The sequence below is a fragment of the Panthera uncia genome, chromosome F2, assembly GCF_023721935.1.
Source record: "Panthera uncia isolate 11264 chromosome F2, Puncia_PCG_1.0, whole genome shotgun sequence".
Taxonomy (NCBI): domain Eukaryota; kingdom Metazoa; phylum Chordata; class Mammalia; order Carnivora; family Felidae; genus Panthera; species Panthera uncia.
Window position 1 is genome coordinate 75138427 of NC_064812.1, and position 21848 is coordinate 75160274.

A 21848-nucleotide genomic window follows, 5' to 3' on the forward strand; every position below is an offset into this window, starting at 1 on the left:
TGACATCCAGGAACTAAGGTATCCACATGAAGTAGGGATGGGAGCAGAATGAGAATTCTGAACGGACCAATTTCTGACCAAAATAAACCAAGCTTTATATTGGAAGTGACCGAGCTTCTTTTGAGTTAAAACGATTAAGATTTCGATCATCCGTGGAAATAGGGGCTTGGATTATCTTGAAGTCAGGTTTGTGGAGATATGATTTACATGTAGCAAAATTCACTCTTTTAAGCTATATAGTTTGATGAGTGTTGAGAAATATTTGTAAGTCCTATAACTACCACCACCATCAAGATAGAGAATATTTTTATCACTCCAAAAGGAAAGGTCTGATTTTAATAAGCTATGGAGCATGAAAAAAGTTGTATTTTTGCAACCCTCAGAGTTTTGATTGTGAAGATTCAAATCCATGACATGATGGTAAAAACAATGCACGGGGAATAACCTAGAGGCTCTCTAGAAAGATCGTCTCACACACACACCTGCCTGAATTTTGAATGAACATGTGAAGGAATTGGAGCCAATTAACTGTTTGTAAAATATATCTAGCACAGTTCTGTAATTTGCATCTCGATTCCATTTGAAGGATTGCCTCTTAATATTTTATCATGCCAAGAAGTTTTTCATTCCCTCGGTGGCCCATTTCTTGATTACCCAAGGTATCAGGTATGTGGTGATGAGGCAGCCTTTTCACACAGCTACTGGAATGGAGTGTTTTAAATATTTAGGCAGCAGAAGTTTATTTGCAGAATTGATGGTCCTTCACCATCAGACTTACATTGTGTCTATACATTCATAGGGTCATGGAGGCCCAGTGCATGGTTCAGGAAGAAAGGACCACCACTAACCCAGCCTAGGATGTCAAGATTGAACCAAAGAAGTAACACTGACCAAATAAAGTCAGCCCCAGAAGTAAATATGGAAAGAAACAGGCTGCTGCCTTATCCCACAATCTGTAGTCCGAGCCATGGTCTGCCCTTGCACTGAACATATACCCCCGTCCCCAGGAATGCACTTACCTGTGTACTGGGCATCTCGGTCTCCTCTCCTCAATCTCACATGTTGTGAGCGCAGGGCTCACGTGTTTTTCTGTTCTGAACCCCTAGCTCCTAGTACATGTGAATATTCACTGAACAGTACTGCATAAAGGAATGCCTGTTCATCCATCCATCCATCAAAAAGTGCTGTGTACTGATCTCCCCTGCTTGGCCAAAGAACTGCTCAAGTCTGAGCCATCTAGAATGGGCTGTGGCTGCTCCACACCCAGAACTGTGCCTTAAACCCAGGCTACCTTCCCAGGCTCCGTTTGCTCTCAACTTTACTTTCAATCCCCAGTTTATTTCAGGGTCCACCCATTTCTGGCCATTTGGCTTTTTCTCCTAGATCTGTATGTGTAGGAGTGGTTGAGAGAATTTGGCCTTCTAGACTCTGATCCTAGAATGTCCAGGGAGCTCCAGCAGTCCCAGGAAGTGACTAGAGAAGGGAAGGGGGTCAGGGAATTGGCATGGTCAAGCCCTCCCTGCCGGACTTGTGCTAAAAACATCTCCTAGTTGAGCTTATTTGAAATGCCGCCTCATCTTCCTTGTGCAGTATGGCCCAGTGGTGTTATTCTCTTTCGATGCAAACCATCCTAGAGGGCTCAATATGAGGCCCCCAAATTCCCCATTTACCAAACAAGAGAGGTACATAAAAATATCATTCTTCCAGCTGCATCCCTAATGTTCCAGACTTCCATTCTCCTCCCAGGGTACTTTCTTAAATTTTCATTGGGTGGTGGCTTTGGGGACCTATCCTAGAGAGACATGTCTCTGTAGAAATGTGGTAGATGGACACGCACACACACATACACATACACACACACACACACACACACACACACACACACACACAGATTCCATGCCTTGGGTTGGGAATAAACACATGAATATTTCAGTGAAATGCATGGGACCTTAAGTCTTAAGTAGGTTCCTAGCTGGAAGATGGTATACCCAGGCCTTTCCAAATATTTAGCTCTCCAATCTAGAGATAGTTGTGCCAAATGGTCTCTGGACCAACTGGTGTCCCGACTCTCCCCAGCTAACAAATGACCCTGGGGCCATGACCTCTCAGTGCCCTTTTCTCCATTCTGGGAGACAAACTCTCAAAACATCTCGGGTCCACCAATCTTGGGTGTCATAAACAAATAATCACAGAGTCTAAGGAAAATGCTTGGAAGGCCATGAACTCTGCATTTGTAACCCCATCCCTGTCAAAGTGCAATATTTTTAGTGAATGTAAGTTGTTTTTTTTTTTTTCCCCTGAAGACTTTCCAATCAGAAAAAAATGAAGCGTAATTATCTATGCTTGGGGGGACTTCCTGGTGCCATGTTGTTAGTCATTATGCTCAAATGTTCCCAGGTAATACTGCATGGCTTTGCCCTTCCAAGGCCTTCTGCAGTCTGCCCCGTGGGAGGCAGCTCCTCTCTGCACGAGGTACCTGCAGTGTTGATGAGCACTGAAGGCTGCCTGTACCACCTCAGGGCTATGAGCACTGGCTCTGGTACCTGCAGAGATCTCCAGGCAGCACAGCTGACCCTCCCCAAGATAACCCCCCCCTGCCCCCTGGCTGAAGCTTTAATTTGATTTAATTAATGGACTGTTTTAGTGCTTTCTCTCAGGCCACGCAGAATTAAGCTTTCTCAGCACTCATCATGGTGTGATCATGTTGATACAAACTGCCCAAAGAAATCCGATCTCAGAAACAGATGGTAAATGAGATTCAGTGTTAAACATGTGCAGACACGTCAGTCTGCACTGACCACGCACGTCGGCGGTTCAGCACTGAATCCTCATGTGCCTCTTGATCGAAAATATTTATCTTATTGCTGAAAAAGAAATACCTTTGAGCTGTAGAGAGAAGTGCCCAGGTGGGAAAGAAGTGGGATTCCTTCATATTTTATAGAAGGTTTCCAGGAAGGCCTCACTGAGAAGGTTCCTTGGACCGGAAACCTGACCAGAGGTGTAGGAGCTGGCCACGTAGAGGCCTGGGGAAGGCACAGGCCGGCAGACAGGACAGAACGGCAGAGTCCTAAGGGCCCAGGAGACGGCTTGCCTGGCCCCATCAAGGAACGCTGATGCCGGAGTTGGGGGGAGGGTAAGCAGGCTTTGTAGGCATCGTGGCAACTCTGGCTTTACTCTTAGCAAGTAGGCAAACCGTGGAGTGTCGTAGGCAAAAGAGTGACCTAATCCGATTGATATTTTAAGAAGGCCACTCTGGCTGCGGGGTTGAGAATAATAGCCCGTCCTAACCCCAAACTGTTCTTTGTGTTTGACTTCCCATCATCATGATGCCAGCTGAATGGTATGAAGGAAGCAGAGGGAAAGACAAGTTGAGGGGAGAGAACAAAGAGATTAATTTAGAGCGTGCTGAGTGCCTCCGATGTCACAAATACCAGATTCATACCCTCCTGATGGAAACCCCATGGGTGATCACATGTCTCCTTTGGCTGGAATGGTCCCAATTGATACTGATTGTTCTCATGCACGAATAGAGCCTTGGATGGGGAATATATGGCGATTACGCTAATAATATTTGTTCCATTTCACAGACAGACAAACTGAGGCTGAGAAAACTTGTGTAACTTACCCCAGTTCACCAAGCCTGTGATTGAGGCCAAGGTTTGGAAGCCAGACTTTGCATCTCTGCACGTCAGATGTCTCATCAGTGAAAGGCCACGTTTTCCCCTCGAGCACGGGTCTGGTGGAAAACGCTAAAGCATAAAAGAAAGCTTGCTTGTTTTTCCAAACTTAGCTCAGCTGTTAGCATCCCAAACTTGCTGTAGGTTGTACGTGTTCAGAAAGACACTTACTTTCTCACTACTGAAAGTCTGGTAAATACAGATATTTTAAAGGAAACACATTTCTATTATGATGGTACTTTCATACATTCTCAGATAATTATTTCTTGATTGGAAGTAAACCACTAAACACACCTCCTGCTGGCTTACCAAAACCTAGCGTCACATATTTCTTCAGCCACAGTGGTGGCCCCAAATCTCTCCTCCTATTATCATGGGTCTCTCCTGAAGAAAACCCAGAGCCAGATCCTGTGAACAGGCTGTGAGCCGAGTCAGCATTCTTTTCAGCCCGGGGCATGCCGACCAGGCCATTTATAAAGATGGTTAAGAACAACCAAGCAATGGCGATGAGCAGCCCTTGGTCCCTTTCCCCACAAACATGGCAGATGGTGAGCAAATGGGAGGAAGGTGTGGAAGTCATGCGTATGAACAGGCTCTGCTTGGCAGTGCTGGTCTCCAGGAGGAGACTGCTCTGATCCCAGCAGCAATCCAGCTCAGCCCCCAAAGAATAGTGATTTATAGACTAATAGTCTCAAAAAAAACAAAAACAAAAAAAAACAAAAAAAAAAACCCTTTTCTTTTGAAAACATTCCAGTAATCTTTTGAAAAGAAGAGGCAAAGTCACAAAATTAATTGGCTCAGAGTGTAAGTGCCAACTGCACGGAAAAGCACTCTTCTTGTGCTACTAAATTAAAAAAATATATAACCCTCAAGTGTCCCTAGGACTCTATCCAGCCTGGCAAACCTAAGTATTAATAGCTTCATTTTAAAAAGAAGTTCTTCTGCGATCATTCTTTGTGCTCTTCCCTGGGCCAGCTTCGGAATATTCTGACAGATGAACAGACAATCCCAAAATATTGAAGGTCAGCCCCTCCGTAGTCCTCCTTTCAAACCCAAACCAGAGAAGCATCAATTCAGTGGTTTGATTCTGCTGTGGCTTTCCTTGATGTCACGAGAATAGTAAATGAACCTCTTGGCACCAAGAATGACTTTCCAAAAGCAATACTCAGCATGCCTGGACTGCGGCTTGCTCACCAGTAGGTTTTGATCTCTAGTTAAACCTGAACATTAAGGTGTCACTGTTTTTTCACTTTCTTATTTGAATGATTTTCCCCTAAATGAGCAAATAATCAACCTGGGAAAGGGGCAGCCGGATGGGTTTGTCAGAACTGGAGAAAAAGGACTGGATTGGATCAGCTCTAGGTATTATGTATTACGTTATATTATTTTGTTGGAGAAAATGCTGTAGAGGTGGTTGGTGTGCTTCAGCTAAGAAATTACCCCCTTAAACGGGAAATGCTAATGGATAAAGTTTCATTAGAGAGTTTGGGAAAGGGATGAACAGAATGATGCTGGGAGACATGCTGAGTCTTTACTGCTGCTAAAGTTAAATGAACCCAAAATCAATAGTTCATTTAAAGCACAATGGAGTTTCTTTTGTATCTTGGGTTTTTTCAAAACCCATACAACTGCTTTCTATTTTTTTATTTTTTTTACAAGTAACAAACTGTGCATTTGTCAAATAGGAAGCGATTGGAAGAAATACAAAATAGGTGTCTAATAGAGTTTAAATAAAGTTCATTTTTTAATGCAGCTCTTTAAAACACCATAAATTGAGAAATAGCTAATATAGTAGGCCAATAGATTTCTTGTGTTTCTTATTGGGACCATGGATTTCAAAGTCCTTCTATACATCATTTTCAAAAAGCAGAATGGGTTCTTTTTTTTTTTTAATGTTTATTTATTTTTGAGACAGAGAGAGACAGAGCATGAATGGGGGAGGGTCAGAGAGAGAGGGAGACACAGAATCTGAAGCAGGTTCCAGGCTCTGAGCTGTCAGCACAGAGCCTGACGCGGGGCTCGAACTCACAGACCGTGAGTTCATGACCTCAGCCGAACTCAGACGCTTAACCGACTGAGCCACCCAGGCGCCCCCTGGGTGCCATCAGAATGGGTTCTTGATAGCTGTTAGCAACAGGGTGAAGAGTACAGGGGGGCTGTAGGATTCTAAATTTTTTGTTCCCCAACTGCAAGACATCAGCTCTAATTTTTCCTCATAGATACTTTGTATTTCTAACATTCCTACATCAGTTAGAAATGATTCATGTGACAGAACATGATGAGTCTTTTTTTTTCATATTTCTTATTCAATTTATTTAAACTAACAAAAAGAGTTCCCCATTTCTCCCTCCCCTATCCCCACCCCTTGCAACCACCAATATGTTCTCCATCTATGAGCTTGGGGGTTTTTTTGTTTGTTTTTTGTTTTTAGACTTCACATATAAAAGAGATCATAGAGTATTTGCCTTTCTCTGTCTGACTTACTTCACTTGCCAAAATGCCCTCGAGGTTCATCCATGTCACAAATCAAGATTTTACTTTTTTAATGGTTGAATCATGTTTCATTATATATATAAATATGCATATTAAATACATAAATACCAAAATCATATATGTTATACCAAATAGTTATATCATTATATAAGTGTAATTATGTTATATATACCAAAATTATATATATTATACCCTGGTATGATACATGGTTCCTATAATTATATACCATATATATAGTGTAATTAGTATACTATACTACTATATACAATGACAAATTAGACAATTACTAATATATTATATAATATATAATATACAAATTGTATACAATTACTAACACTATACAGTACTGTACAAATTACTATACCATTACTATACTATTACTCTAATATACAAATAGTATACAATGTTTGGATACATAATTATATTTTCATAATTATAATATAAAAGTTATTTGGTATGATATCAGTACAGACATACAGTATATACTTTATCCATTCATCCATCGATGGTTACTTAGGTTCTTTCCATATTTTGGCTATTGTAAATAATGCTGCAATAAACTTTGAGGTCCTTATGTTTTTTTTTTTCAAATTAGCATTTTCATTTGCTTTGGATAAATCCCCAGAAGTGAAATAGCCGGATCAGACGATGGTTCTATTTTTAATCTTTTGAGGAAACTCTGTACTATTTTCCACAGTGGCTACGCCAATCTACACCACCACCAATGGTGCACAAGGGCTCCCTTTTCTCCACATCCTTACCAGGACTTGTTATTTCTTGTCTTTTTGATAATAGCCACTCAACAGACGTGAGGTGATATCTCATTGGGTTTTGTTTGCATTTCCCTGATGATTGCGACGTGAAATCTTTTCGGGTATTTGTTGGTTATCTGAATGTTCCTTTTTTTTTTTTTTTTTTTTGAGTATAGTTGACACAAAACGTTACCTTAGCTTCAGGTGCACAGTACACAGTGATTTGACAAGTTTGTACATTACGTTGTGGTCACAAGTGTAGCTACTCCCTGTCCAGTACATCACTTCTCTGGAAAAGTACGTACTTAGGTTTGCCCATTTTTTAATTGGACTATTTGGGTTTTTTCTTATTAAATTATATGAGTTCTTTATCTATTTTAGATTGTTAGCCCTTCAACAAATATATGGCTCTTCCATTACTTCCAAATACTTTCTCCCATTCAGGACATTGCTTTTTCATTTTGTTGCTGGCTTCCTTTGCTGTGCAGAAGCTTTTTAGTTTGATGTAGTTCCACTGATTTACGTTGGTTTTTGTTAGTTTTTGCTTTCAGTGTCAGATTAAAAAAAAAAAATCATGAAGACCTATGCTAAGGAGCTTACTTCCTACATTTTCTTCTAGGAGTTTTATGGTTTTAAGTTCTATGTTCAAGCCTTTAATCTGTTTTGAGTTAAAATTCATGTAAGGTGTTAGATAGTGGTCCAGTTTCATTCTTCCGAATGTGACTGTCCAGTCTTCCCAACATATTTATTAAAGAGATTGTCCTTTCCCTACTGTATATTCTTGGCTCCTTTGTCATAAATTAATTGACCATATATATGTGGGTTTATTTCTGGGCTCTCTATTCTGTTTCATTGATAGATGGGTCGGTTTTTATGCCAATGCCATACTCGTTTGATTGCTTTATGATGTAGTTTGAAATCGGAGTGTAACACCTCCAGATTGTTCTTCTTTCTCAAGATTGCTTTGGCACTGGAATATCTTTCGATTTATTTGTGTCTTCTTCAATTTATTTCATTGATGTGTTGTAGTTTTCAAAATATAGGTCTTTCACCTCCTTGGTTAAATTTATTCCTATGTATTTTGTTCTTTTTGATGCAATTGTAAGTGGGATCGCTTTCCTAATTTCTCTTCCTGATAGTTTGTGGTTAGTATCAAAAAATGCAGCAGAGTTTTGTGTATTGACTTTGTATCCTGCAACTTTACCTAATTCATTTATTAGTTCTGACAGTCTTTTGATAGAATCTTTAGGGCTTTCTAGATATATGTCAGCTGCAAACAATGACAGTTTTACTTCTTCCTTTCCAATTTGGATGCCTTTTATTTCTTTTTCTTGCCTAACTGCTCTGGCTAGGACTTCCAGTACTACGTTAAATAAAAATGGTGAGCGTGGGCACCCTCGTCTTGGTCCTGATCTTCCAGCTTTTCACCACTGAGCATGATGTTAGCCGTGCGCTTGTCTCAGATGGCCTTTATTATGTTGAAGCACCTTCCCTCTAAACCCCCTTTTTTGAGAATTTTTACCATAAATGGGTGTTGAATTTTGTCAAATATTTTTCCTGTATCTATTGAGATGATCATGTGATTTTTATCTTTCATTTTGGTAATGTGGTATATCATATTAACTGATTTGTGGATGTTGAGCCATCCTTGCACCCATGAAATAAACACCACTTGATCATGGTGTATGATCCTTCTAATGTGTTACTGAATTCAGTTTGCTAATACATTGTTAAGCGTTTCTGCATCTATGTTCATCAGGGGTATTGACCTGTAATTTCTTAAGACCCTTTTATCTTTTCCATTTCAGTCTTTTAGACACCCCCAGATTCTAGTGCCACCCCACATGACTCAAGGGCAACTAAAACTGTCAGGATCTGGAGATTCATGTATTAAATGAGATCTTCTATGAGCAAATGCCTTTGCAAACAGTCAAACTATATACAAACATCAAGGATTAATATTAAATACTTCTTTCATTAAGCTGGCATTATCCTAAGTCTTTTATTTTGCTATATCTGAATTAACCTACAAGTATTTCTGTGGCATACAGCTTCTGTGTCCTGTGCCAAACATCAACCTAACAGGGATCGAGAATATAAAATGGAGCCCCTGCTGGGAGATAAGGCTAATCAATATGAACTTGGTATAGAAAGAGCAGACTCTCCTTGCAGGCTAAAGTGGAGGGGCAGGGATGGTGACTTCTCTTAGGGGGTGTGGTGGGTTCAAAGCATCAGTGAGCTACGGAGTGAGGACTCCTGAGGGGAGTTGAAGAGAAGAAACTGATGAGAAGGCAGATAGAGGGGAGTCATCAGAGCTAAAATAAGAACTGAAACCACAAAACTGAGCAACTTCTGGGGAATGGGAGCCCTTCCTGAATCATGTTTATATCCTCCGGATCTCGGTACTCGTGGCACACGTTTGGCACTTTCTACCTGTTTGCATACATCTGTTTACCTTTACTTGTGTGGAATGGCTAAACAGACCACGGATGGGTATTAGAGATGATGAGGTGGCGAATCATCTACTGGAACACTGGGGCTCAAGGCAAGGGAGAGGACGGGGCTGAAGATGAAGAATTACACCTCTCTGTAGAGTTAACAACAAAAGTTAGAGAGAGCCTCAAAAGGGCAGGGAGGAATCAAGCATTTAAATCCATATGTTCAAGGAAAAAGGACCAAATGGAACCAGTGATAGGAACAGAAAAAAAAATAGAGAAAACAGTGAAGCCCTAGGTTGGCTTCATGTGACAGAGGTCAGGGTTGGAGAGGTGTTTAAGAACAATGATGGTAAAAGCTAGTGGTTATTGAATGATTACTATGTGCCAGGAACAAAGCGTTACAAGCACATTACCCTGAAAACTAAGTGCATTATCTCATGTACCCAAAATAATCCCATGACATAGGTACTATTTTTATCTCCTTTCATAGATGAAGTCGTTCCGGCTAAGGGAAGTTAAGTATATTGCCCAGGGTGACACAGCTAAACACATCACCAAACCAAGACTAACTCAAGTGTGCCTGGTTCCAGAGCCTCTAGAAATCTCCGCCTCTTTAAATATGAAATCAACAGTGTCAAATACAGTGGAGAGATCTAGGACACCAAGAACACACACACACACACACACACACACACACACACACACACACGAGTCACTGAACTTGGAACACAATGGCCATCAGTATCCATTGAGAGAGAACATTTTCACTACAGCAGTGGAGGCAAAAAATAAGATGGCTGCCAGAGAGATGCAGGGAATGGATGGAAAGACAATTAAAGCAATGTGTCAGTTCACTTTTAGGCAAAACAAAACAAAACTGAGTAAGGGAACTCGGGTGCTCCTAAATCCATGACTGCTTATGTTTGTTCACATAGTATAGCCAAGAAGAAAGCCACACTAAGGTGGCTAGCAAAACAGTTTACAGAAGGATGAATTGATGACACACATACATCCTTGCATATACATTTTCACCTCTGAATGGCCACACAAGCGTTAATCTTAAAGCCTAATATTCTAAATCACGAGTAGGCAAACTATGGCCTACGGGCCAAATCTGCCAGCACCTGTTTTTATACAGGAGCTGAGAATGCTTTTTTTACTTTTCTTAATGGTTAAAAAAAATTGAAAGCAGAATAGTATTTCTTGACAAATGAAACTTACATGAAATTCCAATTTCAGTGTCCACAAATAAAGTTCTCTTGGCATGCAGCCACACCATTAGTTTACATATTATCTACAGCAGCTGCCTCACAACCCTGGCAAGGCTGGGCAGTTTGGAGAGACTTTATGGCCCAGGCAGCATAATATATTTAGTGCCTGGCCCTTTCCAGATAAAGGTTGCCCATCTCTGTTCTAAATCATCTCAACAGTTTTAATTTTTTTTTTTTTTTAATTTTTTTTCAACGTTTTTTATTTATTTTTGGGACAGAGAGAGACAGAGCATGAACGGGGGAGGGGCAGAGAGAGAGGGAGACACAGAATCGGAAACAGGCTCCAGGCTCCGAGCCATCAGCCCAGAGCCTGACGCGGGGCTCGAACTCACAGACCGCGAGATCGTGACCTGGCTGAAGTCGGACGCTTAACCGACTGCGCCACCCAGGCGCCCCAACAGTTTTAATTTTTAATACGTATCGCGAAGGAAAGGAAATTATATACCTGGCAAAGGTGCCTTATTGGTTCTTACAGTGAGTATCTCTTTCCACGTACTTCCATTATTTTCATTCTCGGCAATCCAGGAGTCAACAGTGAGACAAAACACCTCACACGTGTCTATATTTTCAAGGCTAATTTCTTCTAGACACCACCCGGGATCCTGTCCACTGTTGTCATGTCCAACATGACATATTTTGTAGGTATTTTATAGATTTCACCAATATCTTTAAGATCAATCTGCAACACAAAGGAAAAAAAGGGGAAATGAAAGTCCCCACATTTCTGATTCGATTTTTCAAATCAAAAATCCATATTCAGTTTTGAACTCACTATTTTCCCCACACATACTCCTTACTCATTTTCCTTAGATTTACTTGTAACACTGTGAAATGCTGTTACGTATGGCAAAGCGTGAGCCCATTGACCATGGAGAAACCAACAGATTAAATCCAGTTAGCCTTCACGACATCTTTTTTTTCTTTTAACAACTCATTGTTATTACCTTGCAAAATAAATGTTTTCTTGTGATCACTGATATACACGACTCACTCGGTAGTTAGGCCTGAAGAAGAGAATCTATTTCTCTGGTGTCTATAAGAGATTGGATATTCCCATTAGGGAGGGATCCTGAGGAAAAGAAACCATATATATATGCTTCTGGATTTACACCAGGGCTCACCACATAGCCCTGAAACAGTGGTACTGGAGAGATGACAACATAGCCAACAGTGTAGGTAACATGATTAACAAGTAATTCCGCCTTATGTTCCTCTGCACCTCACCAAACAACTAATTACCCGACGTGGTAACTATCATCAAGTATCATTCACAGTTCAGAAGGAACAATATTTTTCTTTTCATATGAAAAAAAAATTGATCGATGATTCTACCACATCAGTTTTCTATTGCAAACAATGACCTTCATTGCCTCTCACTCCTACGGGTCAGAAACCCAGGCACCATGTGGCTCAACTGTGTTCTCTGCTCAGGGCCTCACGAGATGAACCCAAGGTATGGGCTGAACTAGGCTCTTCTCTGGAGACTCAGAGGAGGATTCTGCTTCTAAGCTCATCCAGGTTGGTGGCAGAATCCAGTTCCCTGTGGATTTAGAACCGAGGTTCCTCTTCCTTGACACGTAACCCTTCATCTCCAAGCCAACAAAGGACACTCTGACCCCTCGTCATGCTTGGCATCCCTGGCTTTCCGTCTACTACCATCAGGAGAAAGATATTTGCTTTTAGGGGCTCATGCGATTTAGATTAGGCCCACCTAAATTCATCAGGCTCATATCCCTATTTTAAGGTACTTAAGTTACATACCATGAAACACTGTAATTAGAAACAATTTCATTTGCTTCTGGTATTCTGTCTCCCTCCACCTAACTTCTTTTCTCCCCTTTGGTATTAGTATTACCAGAAACATTCACATGGCCACAGGAAGTTACTCCTCCAGAGTTTATGCAGACCTACCACATTTTTTTTCTACTAAAATATTTTTTACTGGTAATATAATTTCGGGTTGCTGTATGGGTGATAATTGTTGTGAATAAATTCTGTCCTGCAGCCAAAATTCCTTTTGGTCAGGATGCACAAGAGTTCAACAGAGTTGAGCTAAATAATTGGGCACCTCCTATTATTTCTGGAACAAAGTGTTTGTAAAAATACTCTCATGTAGAAAATCCTAATATTGGTGCTCAGTATAGATAACTAGCCTCCTACAGAGTTACAGTTGCAGATGGTGGAAAGAAGGAGAGAAAATAGAGGGCACATCTCAAAATCTGCTCAAAGGCAAAATTGTGTGGTGGCTAAAACCCTGGTTTTTGAAGTGAAATCTGGAGTTGAAAGTTCCCCTGCCCTTGCTGGTTGTGTAAATGGCAGCAAGTATGTCCACTTTTCTAAGCTTCCGTGTCCCCATCTGAACACTATAATAGTACAAACCTTATAAAGTCTACACTAGCACTCAGTAAGTATCAGCAGCCATTGTTTTATCAATCAGAGTTGTGTGCTAATTAGAAAATTCCTAAATTTACCTAATGTAAAGACAAGATTAATCTAAAGACAGGGTCCAGCATTCACAGTAGGAAATTAAAATTAGTATTTGGGCATCACATATAAAATTGAAATGAATAAAGCCTATGTCTTTCCCTGATGGTAAAAATAGGTCATTGTAAACAAAAACCAAATGGTGGCATCTAGAAACTAAATCATTATTCACACACGATGTGTGCATGGGTTAGCCAATACAATCAGAACCGAATGACTGTACCACAGTCTGGCTAGTACTATAGATTGTACCCAAATTACTTCTAACATGTTAGCCAAACGGATTTGGAACTCTTTGTTCTGGCTTAACGTAGTCAACCTGGGTCACCTCAACTTTAGTAAAGTTCAAATGCAATATGCCAAGAAATTATTCTTGCACGTAACTGTTTTTAGTTTTCTCCATTTAACTTCCACACTTGAAAACACACACAAAGTTATTCTATAATGTAGGATGGCTTTTCATCATACAGATGGACCCCATCATGGCTCAGTTATTCTCCAGAAAGGGAATTATGCTTAAAGTCGTATGTGGTCACAGATTAAAATAAAAATTTTTTCAACCTGAGGACCAAAAAAGGCATATGGATTGCTAGATACAGGGTCAGAAAGAGAAAGGCAGAAGAAATATAGCCCATTCCCATCGCTGTAATGTCACATATTGAAAATCATAAGGATATCAATAAACGACAACATAACCAGAACATGAAGATCTAAAAAAATGTTATCTGAAAATGTCTGATTTGGGTACTTGAAAATGGATTAAGTCTATATTGAGTTTAAGTAAGAAAATAAAGCACTTTGTATACCCACATTTAAAAAAAAATTATTTTGTTTATCATACATACTACTCCCAAGAATATTTTAAACTAGACTAAGTAAATTAAACCATTTTAAACATTTAACAAATTTGTATTACAAACACACACTGCTCTAAGCAAGCATATAAACAGGGAAAAAAACAGCTCTCGCATTCCTGTGAACCACTAATCCAATACGTTCAAAATGAGAAATAAAGCAAGAAAAGTATGAGATGGTTTAGTACAGGTGGGGCAGGTAGCAAGGAATCTGGACCTTGAGGAATAAGCAGCGTGTCTATGAAGGAGAGAAGACAGAAAACAGTATGAGCGAAACCAAGGAGAGTGAACATACTGCTTGAATCTGAGATTATTGTTCCTGAAATTTTACAACTCTAGGTTTTATTCCCTCCCTTTGAACAGAGTCTAGTACCCTTCCGGGTATGCATAGGTACTTGGCAAATGCAGATGCCATTGCCAGGAAACGGCCCAGGAGCAGCTACTTGGGCTGGAGGACAGAGCACCACACCTAAGCACACAAAGGGACGCCCCGCAAACCCAAGTACCGAGACCTCCTGGCACTGGGATCTTGAGGAAGTTCCACCTCTCTCAACTTCAGTTCCCTCATTTACAAAATGGAGTAATTAAGAATCACTTTAGTGAGAGACTGCGAAGATAATTAATTAGCGAAAACTTGTCAAATAAACACACACTAGGTCCTTAACAAAGAGTGGTGATCTTAGTAGTTATTATTATTCTTAACTAAAGGGCGATGGAAGGAAGTAGGTGAAAAATACAGCAGGGAGAAGGCCACTAAAGTCCATATGCTTCAATCCTGCAGGCATTCTTTTTCCGTGCCTTTGACCTTCCAGCACTGAGCCGGGCAGATGGGAGAAGGAGATAAACGGAGTAAGGTCAGTCCTCTCCCCCCATCAGGTCCTCAGCAGCCAGCGGAATCCCCAGGGCTGGCTGGCATGGGATCCCTGACCACGGGGTAGGCCTAATAGATCAGGGGGCTAGTTCTCAGAAGCAGAGCATGAGAGGAAAAGCACAGAGCCTGTCATCGGAAAACCAGGCCCGAGGCTGAGGGCTCTCATGTCAGTCATTTCATATCCCCGAGTCTCAAGTTTCTCTTTGTAAAAAGAGGGCTTTTGTAAGGACCAAATTAGATAATCTTGTGAAAACACATTGTAATTCATAGACCGCCAGCCCACGCAGGTCTCAGGACAGAGAAGAGAATTGAGAGGTGTGGAGAGGTCTCTAAAGAATAACCAGGACTTGCACTGTACCTTGTGTTCAGACCACCCCTTTTCTTGGAGCTCCCATGATTGAAATAGTTGGGAAAATGAGGTAGTAATTCGAGGGGTACTCAAGAAAGAATTTGAGGATTATCACAAAAAAAAAGGCCATTTTCATTTGTCAATGAAAATGGAAATAGTCATGCAAAAAATAGCAGAAAAGATTCTCAAAGCCAAGAAATGAACTTGAATAAAATACATTCCTTTTGCAAATTGCACAATACAATGCATATCCTCCCTTTCCAAAGACGAAGGCTTTTGTACGCTAAAAGTTGTATAGCCTATTAGAGAATGTTCAGATACAGAACTTTGAAGGAATAACCTGTATTTTCTAGAAAAACAACATGACTGGGGGATCTGTGAAATAGTCATACAAAAAGTTTATGGAAAAAACATATTCCTTCTTCAGATATCTAGTGTTGGGTTTTTTTTTTTGTTTGTTTGTTTGTTTGCAGAAAAAAATGGTAGCAAATTAAAAAAAAATTTTTTCCTTTGAGTAGAATTGACACACAATGTTACATTCGTTTCAGGTGTACAACATAGTGATTCAACTCCTCTATATGTTATGCTGTGCTCACCACAAATATAGCTACCATCAGGTATCTACTTTTAGACGTAGATCTTAATCCAGACATTTTTGCATATGGAATTACTGACCAGTTGGATTTTTCTAACTTGGAGATGCTAAATCTCTTCATGCAAACGTCAGTATTTTTTTCAATAAATGGCGAAGGAATTATTTTTACAAAAATGCTATTCTGGAAGACAATTCCATGGCCTGCAAAGTCTGTATTCTCTGTTTAAGAACACTTCCATAGTTTGGAAAAAGCATACTGGAACACAAATTAGCTGTGTGATCACTGAAATCCCATCTGGGGGCATTCCCCCCCCCCCCCCCCATGTCTCAATTTATACAGATATCTCATGTTACGTATTTATTGTCTTTCAAAAAGAACATTATGGCTTAAAAGCTCCGGACAGGAATGTGGAAGTGTAGACTGGAAACCTGGGCTCTAGTATGTTAGAAACACTGAACATTATCAGGGTAAATTTTTAAGAGAAAGTAAGTCACCCCGCTAAAAATAAACATACAAAAACCAAAAGCATAAACAACTTGTTACATTATACAACAGGAAAATAAAAACTAAGATGCTTTTCTCCTCCGCCAGTCTTAGGCAAACATTTCGGATGTTAATCAGTCCCAGGGCGCCCCCCAAAGAGATAGGAAGTCCTGATAGGCCCGTAATTATTCATTGGCTATCATTGGCGAGTACTTTTCCAGAAGCACTGCCCTCTGGCGTTTTCTGTATGCCAATGTCATTCCCCTTGAAAGAGCTGCAAAAGAAACGTTTCCTGACTCAATGAGTAAATAATAGATTTTTTTTAAAGGGGGGAACCCTGTGTCCTAAAATGTTTAGGCTTCCTTCTGAAACCAGACAAGAGTGCCTGAATTGAAGAATGCCTTATTTTTTTATTGTTGGTGCCAGTCACAAGTCAAGTTCAAAAGCCCTGGTCTCACCAGTCTTAAAAGATTTAAAGCACCTCATTATCTCAGATGTGACCAGGTTTTCCCAGTGCCCAGTCCCTGACACTGACCTCATCTTTCAGGGTAAACAGCTTCTCATACAACTGGCTACCCAGAGTCTCTAAAGATTTGGAAGCTACTAGCTCTAATTGTGGGTACATTACGCACTCTAGTCTTAATCTCTTGAGAAAACTTCAGTATTTGGTATTTTTTGGTTGTTGACTTTATCTTCTCCACTGGACTCAACTTTGTGAGGACCTAAGCTCTCTTTTCCTTTCTGTACCCTTAGTATGTATAAGCATTTGGCATATAAAAATGAGGGGCGCCTGGGTGGCGCAGTCGGTTAAGCGTCCGACTTCAGCCAGGTCACGATCTCGCCGTCCGTGAGTTCGAGCCCCGCGTCAGGCTCTGGGCTGATGGCTCGGAGCCTGGAGCCTGTTTCCGATTCTGTGTCTCCCTCTCTCTCTGCCCCTCCCCCGTTCATGCTCTGTCTCTCTCTGTCCCAAAAATAAATAAAAAACGTTGAAAAAAAAAATTAAAAAAAAAATAAAAAATAAAAATAAAAATGAATATAACATTTGTTGAATAAATAATTTAATTTTTGATATTTTTAAATTTTCTTTTTTTTTTAATTTTTTTTTTTTTAATTTATTTTTGGGACAGAGAGAGACAGAGCATGAACGGGGAGGGGCAGAGAGAGAGGGAGACACAGAATCGGAAACAGGCTCCAGGCTCCGAGCCATCAGCCCAGAGCCTGACGCGGGGCTCGAACGCACAGACCGCGAGATCGTGACCTGGCTGAAGTCGGACGCTTAACCGACTGCGCCACCCAGGCGCCCCCGATATTTTTAAATTTTCATATGTTTCTTTCATTCTTTTTGCTATCAAAATTCTGCTGGATGAAAAAAATTGATGTGAATTTGCAAAACTATGATAATTTGCTATGACATACTCCTAGTAAATAGCCAAGCCCCAGGAACTAGAAAAAAGTTCTTAATCGTACCTCCCAGTTGTTGCTTTTTATTTATGTTTTTAATTTGTTTTAATGTTTATTTATTTTTAAGAGACAGACAGAAACAGAGCATGAGCAGGGGAGGGACAGAGAGAGAAGGAGACACAGAATCCTAAGCAGGCTCCAGGCTCTGAACTGTCAGCACAGAGCCCGACGGTGGAGGGGCGGGGGGCTTGAACTCACAAAGTGCAAGATCATGACCTGAGCCGAAGTCGGACACTTAACCGACTGAACTACCCAGGCGCCCCCCGCCCCCATTGTTGTTTTTTTAAAAATTTAATAATGATATGCAATCCAATTAGTGCTGCCCAAATGAATGGGAAACAAATGGCTTTTACCTTATTATACCATCTGTATTTTTGAGAGTGAATGAATTCTGTTGGGAAACAAATGCTGTCATCTTTACAAAAAGGGTTGTGTGATTAAGGCTAAAACCATTGTCCCATACCATGGATCTTTGACTTATTCCAACACACCAGAGATTTTTTTTTTTTCTGAATTTTTTTCATAACTTTTGATACATCTTGGACAAATGTAAACAGATTGTGGTCAGTTCTGTATTCCGGTTCCACCTTCACCAGTGCCAGAGTAGCTGACATTGACTACTACTCAGCCACAAAAAGGAAAAAAAACTACCAATACAGGCCACAACTTGGGTGGATCTCAAGGGGCACTGTGCTAAATGAAAAACAAAAGCCTAATGTAGCTGTATGATTCCAATTATATAACGTCCTCAAGATGACAAGGTAATAGAGATTGAAAACAGAATAGTGTTTGTTGGGAATGGTGCATGAGCAGCAGTGGGGTCTGGGAGTGTAAAGAAACGGCACAAGGGAGACCTTTGCGGGGGATGAAATGATTCCGTGTCATGACTGTGGTGGTGGTTACGTGAATCTACACGCCTGATAAAACGACACGTAACTATACACACGGATTGTACAAATGCTGAAATCTTGGTTTGATATTGAACTGTAACTGTGTAAGATGAATCCACGGGAAGGAAAGGGGGTGCATGGGGTCTCTGTGAACTTTCTTTGCAACTTCCTGTGACTCTATAATTATATAATGATAAAAAGGTCAACAAATACGTACTTACTAGCATTTTGTTACGATTAGCAAGACCATCTAGAGGCCTCGTCTCTTAGGAGATAAGAGAATTTGTCCACATTTATTTCTCCTCTAGGCATTTGGCTAATTTGCCATTTTTGGAGCACACAGTGACCTACTGCTTTAATTCTGATGTCAGCAGGTGAAGGCAGACCTTCTTCAGCTCAGCGTAATATCTACTTTTTCCTGGATTATTTGAATTACAATTCTATTGTTTCCTCCCTTCCCACACAGACAGAAATACACACATTTTTGTACTTATAAATAGATACATAATTAAAATAAGTAACAAAATACTCATATATTCGATATATCCATAAGAGATATTAAATGTGCAGTTTTAATTTTAGTACATTTGCATCTATATAAGATAGAAACAATTCGCAAAATGTAAGAGAGTTTGAATTTACTCATAATTTAAATTAAATTGTTAATGATTCATTTTTTTTCCAATTTCTTTCTTTTATATTCCAGGTAATAGAAACGATGCTATGAATGACATCAACATTATCCAAAATCACAGTGGATATTTTGAAAAATGATTCCTGCAACCAAATATGCTACTCTCTGGGTAATTTTTTTCTGTTGCATTTTGCAGATTGTTTACATCTTTTATTGAAGTGAATTTATTAAAATTTCACACGGCACAGGGCTTTATAGGAATCCCATTTATTAACACTCCTTTATTTATTAAAATCGGTAAATAATTAAACATACACTATTATATACACCCTTCTTTGTATTATAACTACATTTTGTGCATTTTATACCCACTTTTCTCTTTTGAATATAATTACTAATTCATAGCTGTTCACAGTCTCCACTTTTTTCAATTAACTATTATGATTATTATCACTATTATGAAGATGGTACTTGCAGCTTAGCTAGTGCAGGCCCCTTTTAAATTTGTCCTTCGGCACTGCCCTTGACATTTTTGAAGTTATCATTGGGATTCCAGACAACAAAAGGATACTCCAGGCCAATTCTGGGGTGTTTTTGTTTTTGTTTTGGCTCAAAGACATGGAATCAATTTCATACGCAGGTATTCTGGTTCTTTTTAGTAGCGTGCGTTTAGAGACAAAACACATTAGAGACAAAACACAGAGACAAAACACAGATGTGGGACATCTGAGAGCTTCAGGTGGTGGAAATGTGGGTGCTGTAGGGACAATTAGTGGAGAGAGACCAGAAAATACGCATCTTTTTAAGGTCATGAGTTCGTACTAACATTTCCAAGTGAATACATTAAGTTATGCTCCCTACCTTTCCTAGGGTCTGAAATTTCATCCACCACCGAGGCTGCCTCTGCTGATACTTTCATCCCCACAACCAACATAGGAAGTTAATATCTGTACCCCCTTTCTACAAATCAGAAGGCGGAGTTTGGGAAAGTATTAAATTGGCCTCTGTTACACAGTAAAGCAGAATATGGAATCAAATCCATAAATAATAGAATTTCTTTAAAATTTTTTTAATGCTTATTTTTGAGACAGAAAGAGAGAGAGACCGCGGGGGAGTGGAAGACAGACAGACAGACAGACAGAATCTGAAACAGACTCCAGGCTCTGAGCTGTCAGCACGGAGCCCGACGCGAGGCTCGAATCCGTGAACCGTGAGATCATGACCTGAGCCGAGGTCGGATGCTGAACCGACTGAGCCATCCAGGTGCCCCAATAATATAATTTCTTTGAGACGTAGAAGTCTACTGAAATTGGTGTCCATATGTTTATGTAAATTTTTTTTGTATGGTTTGGCAGCATCTATTTTTTTGGACAGACATCTACAGGGTTATCTTAGCATTCCAAAAAGCTGCTAAGGTGTGTCTGATGGGGGTCCCTTTCTACTGGTTTTTGTGTATAATCTGAAGAGCTCTTTCATTTATATAGGATAATCTTTCCATAGCTCTACAAAGTTTGTTCCATCATTTTTTATGGCCATTATTACCTATTCTCGTTTCTTTTTGCAAAACACCTTGGTTTACTTTCTGTTCGTGATCCTCTCCCCCTGCCTTCTTTTCTCCATTTTCTCTCGTTTCATTCTAGGGGATCGCTGCTGGCATGCCCCACACCACTGATTCAATCGTGGGGGGTGCTATCTCGCACTCCTCCGGTTTACATGTGAACTGTCACTCTACTGTTGCATTGTTTGTCTTGAAGACATTGCCGGCTCTACGTCTCATCCTGCTGTTTCCTCTTGTGGATTCCTGGAGACCATGGCTTCTCTTCCTCTTGTGAGGACACCAATCTCCCAAACGTGTTCTGGGCCCTGCAGTAGGGCACTGCACTGTCCTGATCCCACCGCACCCCAGCCCTCCTTCTAACCTCCAAGCCCCTGAGCACAGACTGCTCCCTGCAGGCTCCCAGCCCCATCTCCAGGGCTCTGCTCCTAAAGACTCCACCTCACAGAATGCAGTCCATCACTGCCAATTTCCTCCTACATTTTTTTTTTGCTCCAGTCTCCTGGGATTTGCAGTATCTACCTCGTTCTGAGATCCTGGCAGAAAACATCCTATGGCTTCAAGACAAAGCAGAACAAATAGTAATTTGCCTCTCAAAGGAGTTCCCCAGGGGGGAAAACCAGTAGCTGGCTTGTCCAGTGGGCGTTCACCCTAAGACTCTGCAGGGTTAACTACCCCAGGCCTCATGACCTTTCCCCGGGCAGCTGCTCTCCTGAAGCAAAGCTGAGCCTGGCATTCTGACTCAGCTCCACGTAGATGCCCTTCTGCATCAAGAGGTCTATTGCTATCCTTAGTTTTTGGTGCTGAAATGTCTCAGGGCTACTGAATCTTCATGCATTTGTGGGGAGATAGATGCCATTCTGAACAGAAAGTCTCAACCTAAATAAATCTGAGGGATTTTTATAAAATAGCATGTCTTAGTGTTGATAGAAGTGAGAGGACAGGAAATCTCCTGTCAGAACAGGCCATCATTAACGTACAGCTTATTTCAGCTACAGTTTGCATTTTTGCAAAGATGCTGTTTATTGAATCCATTTCAC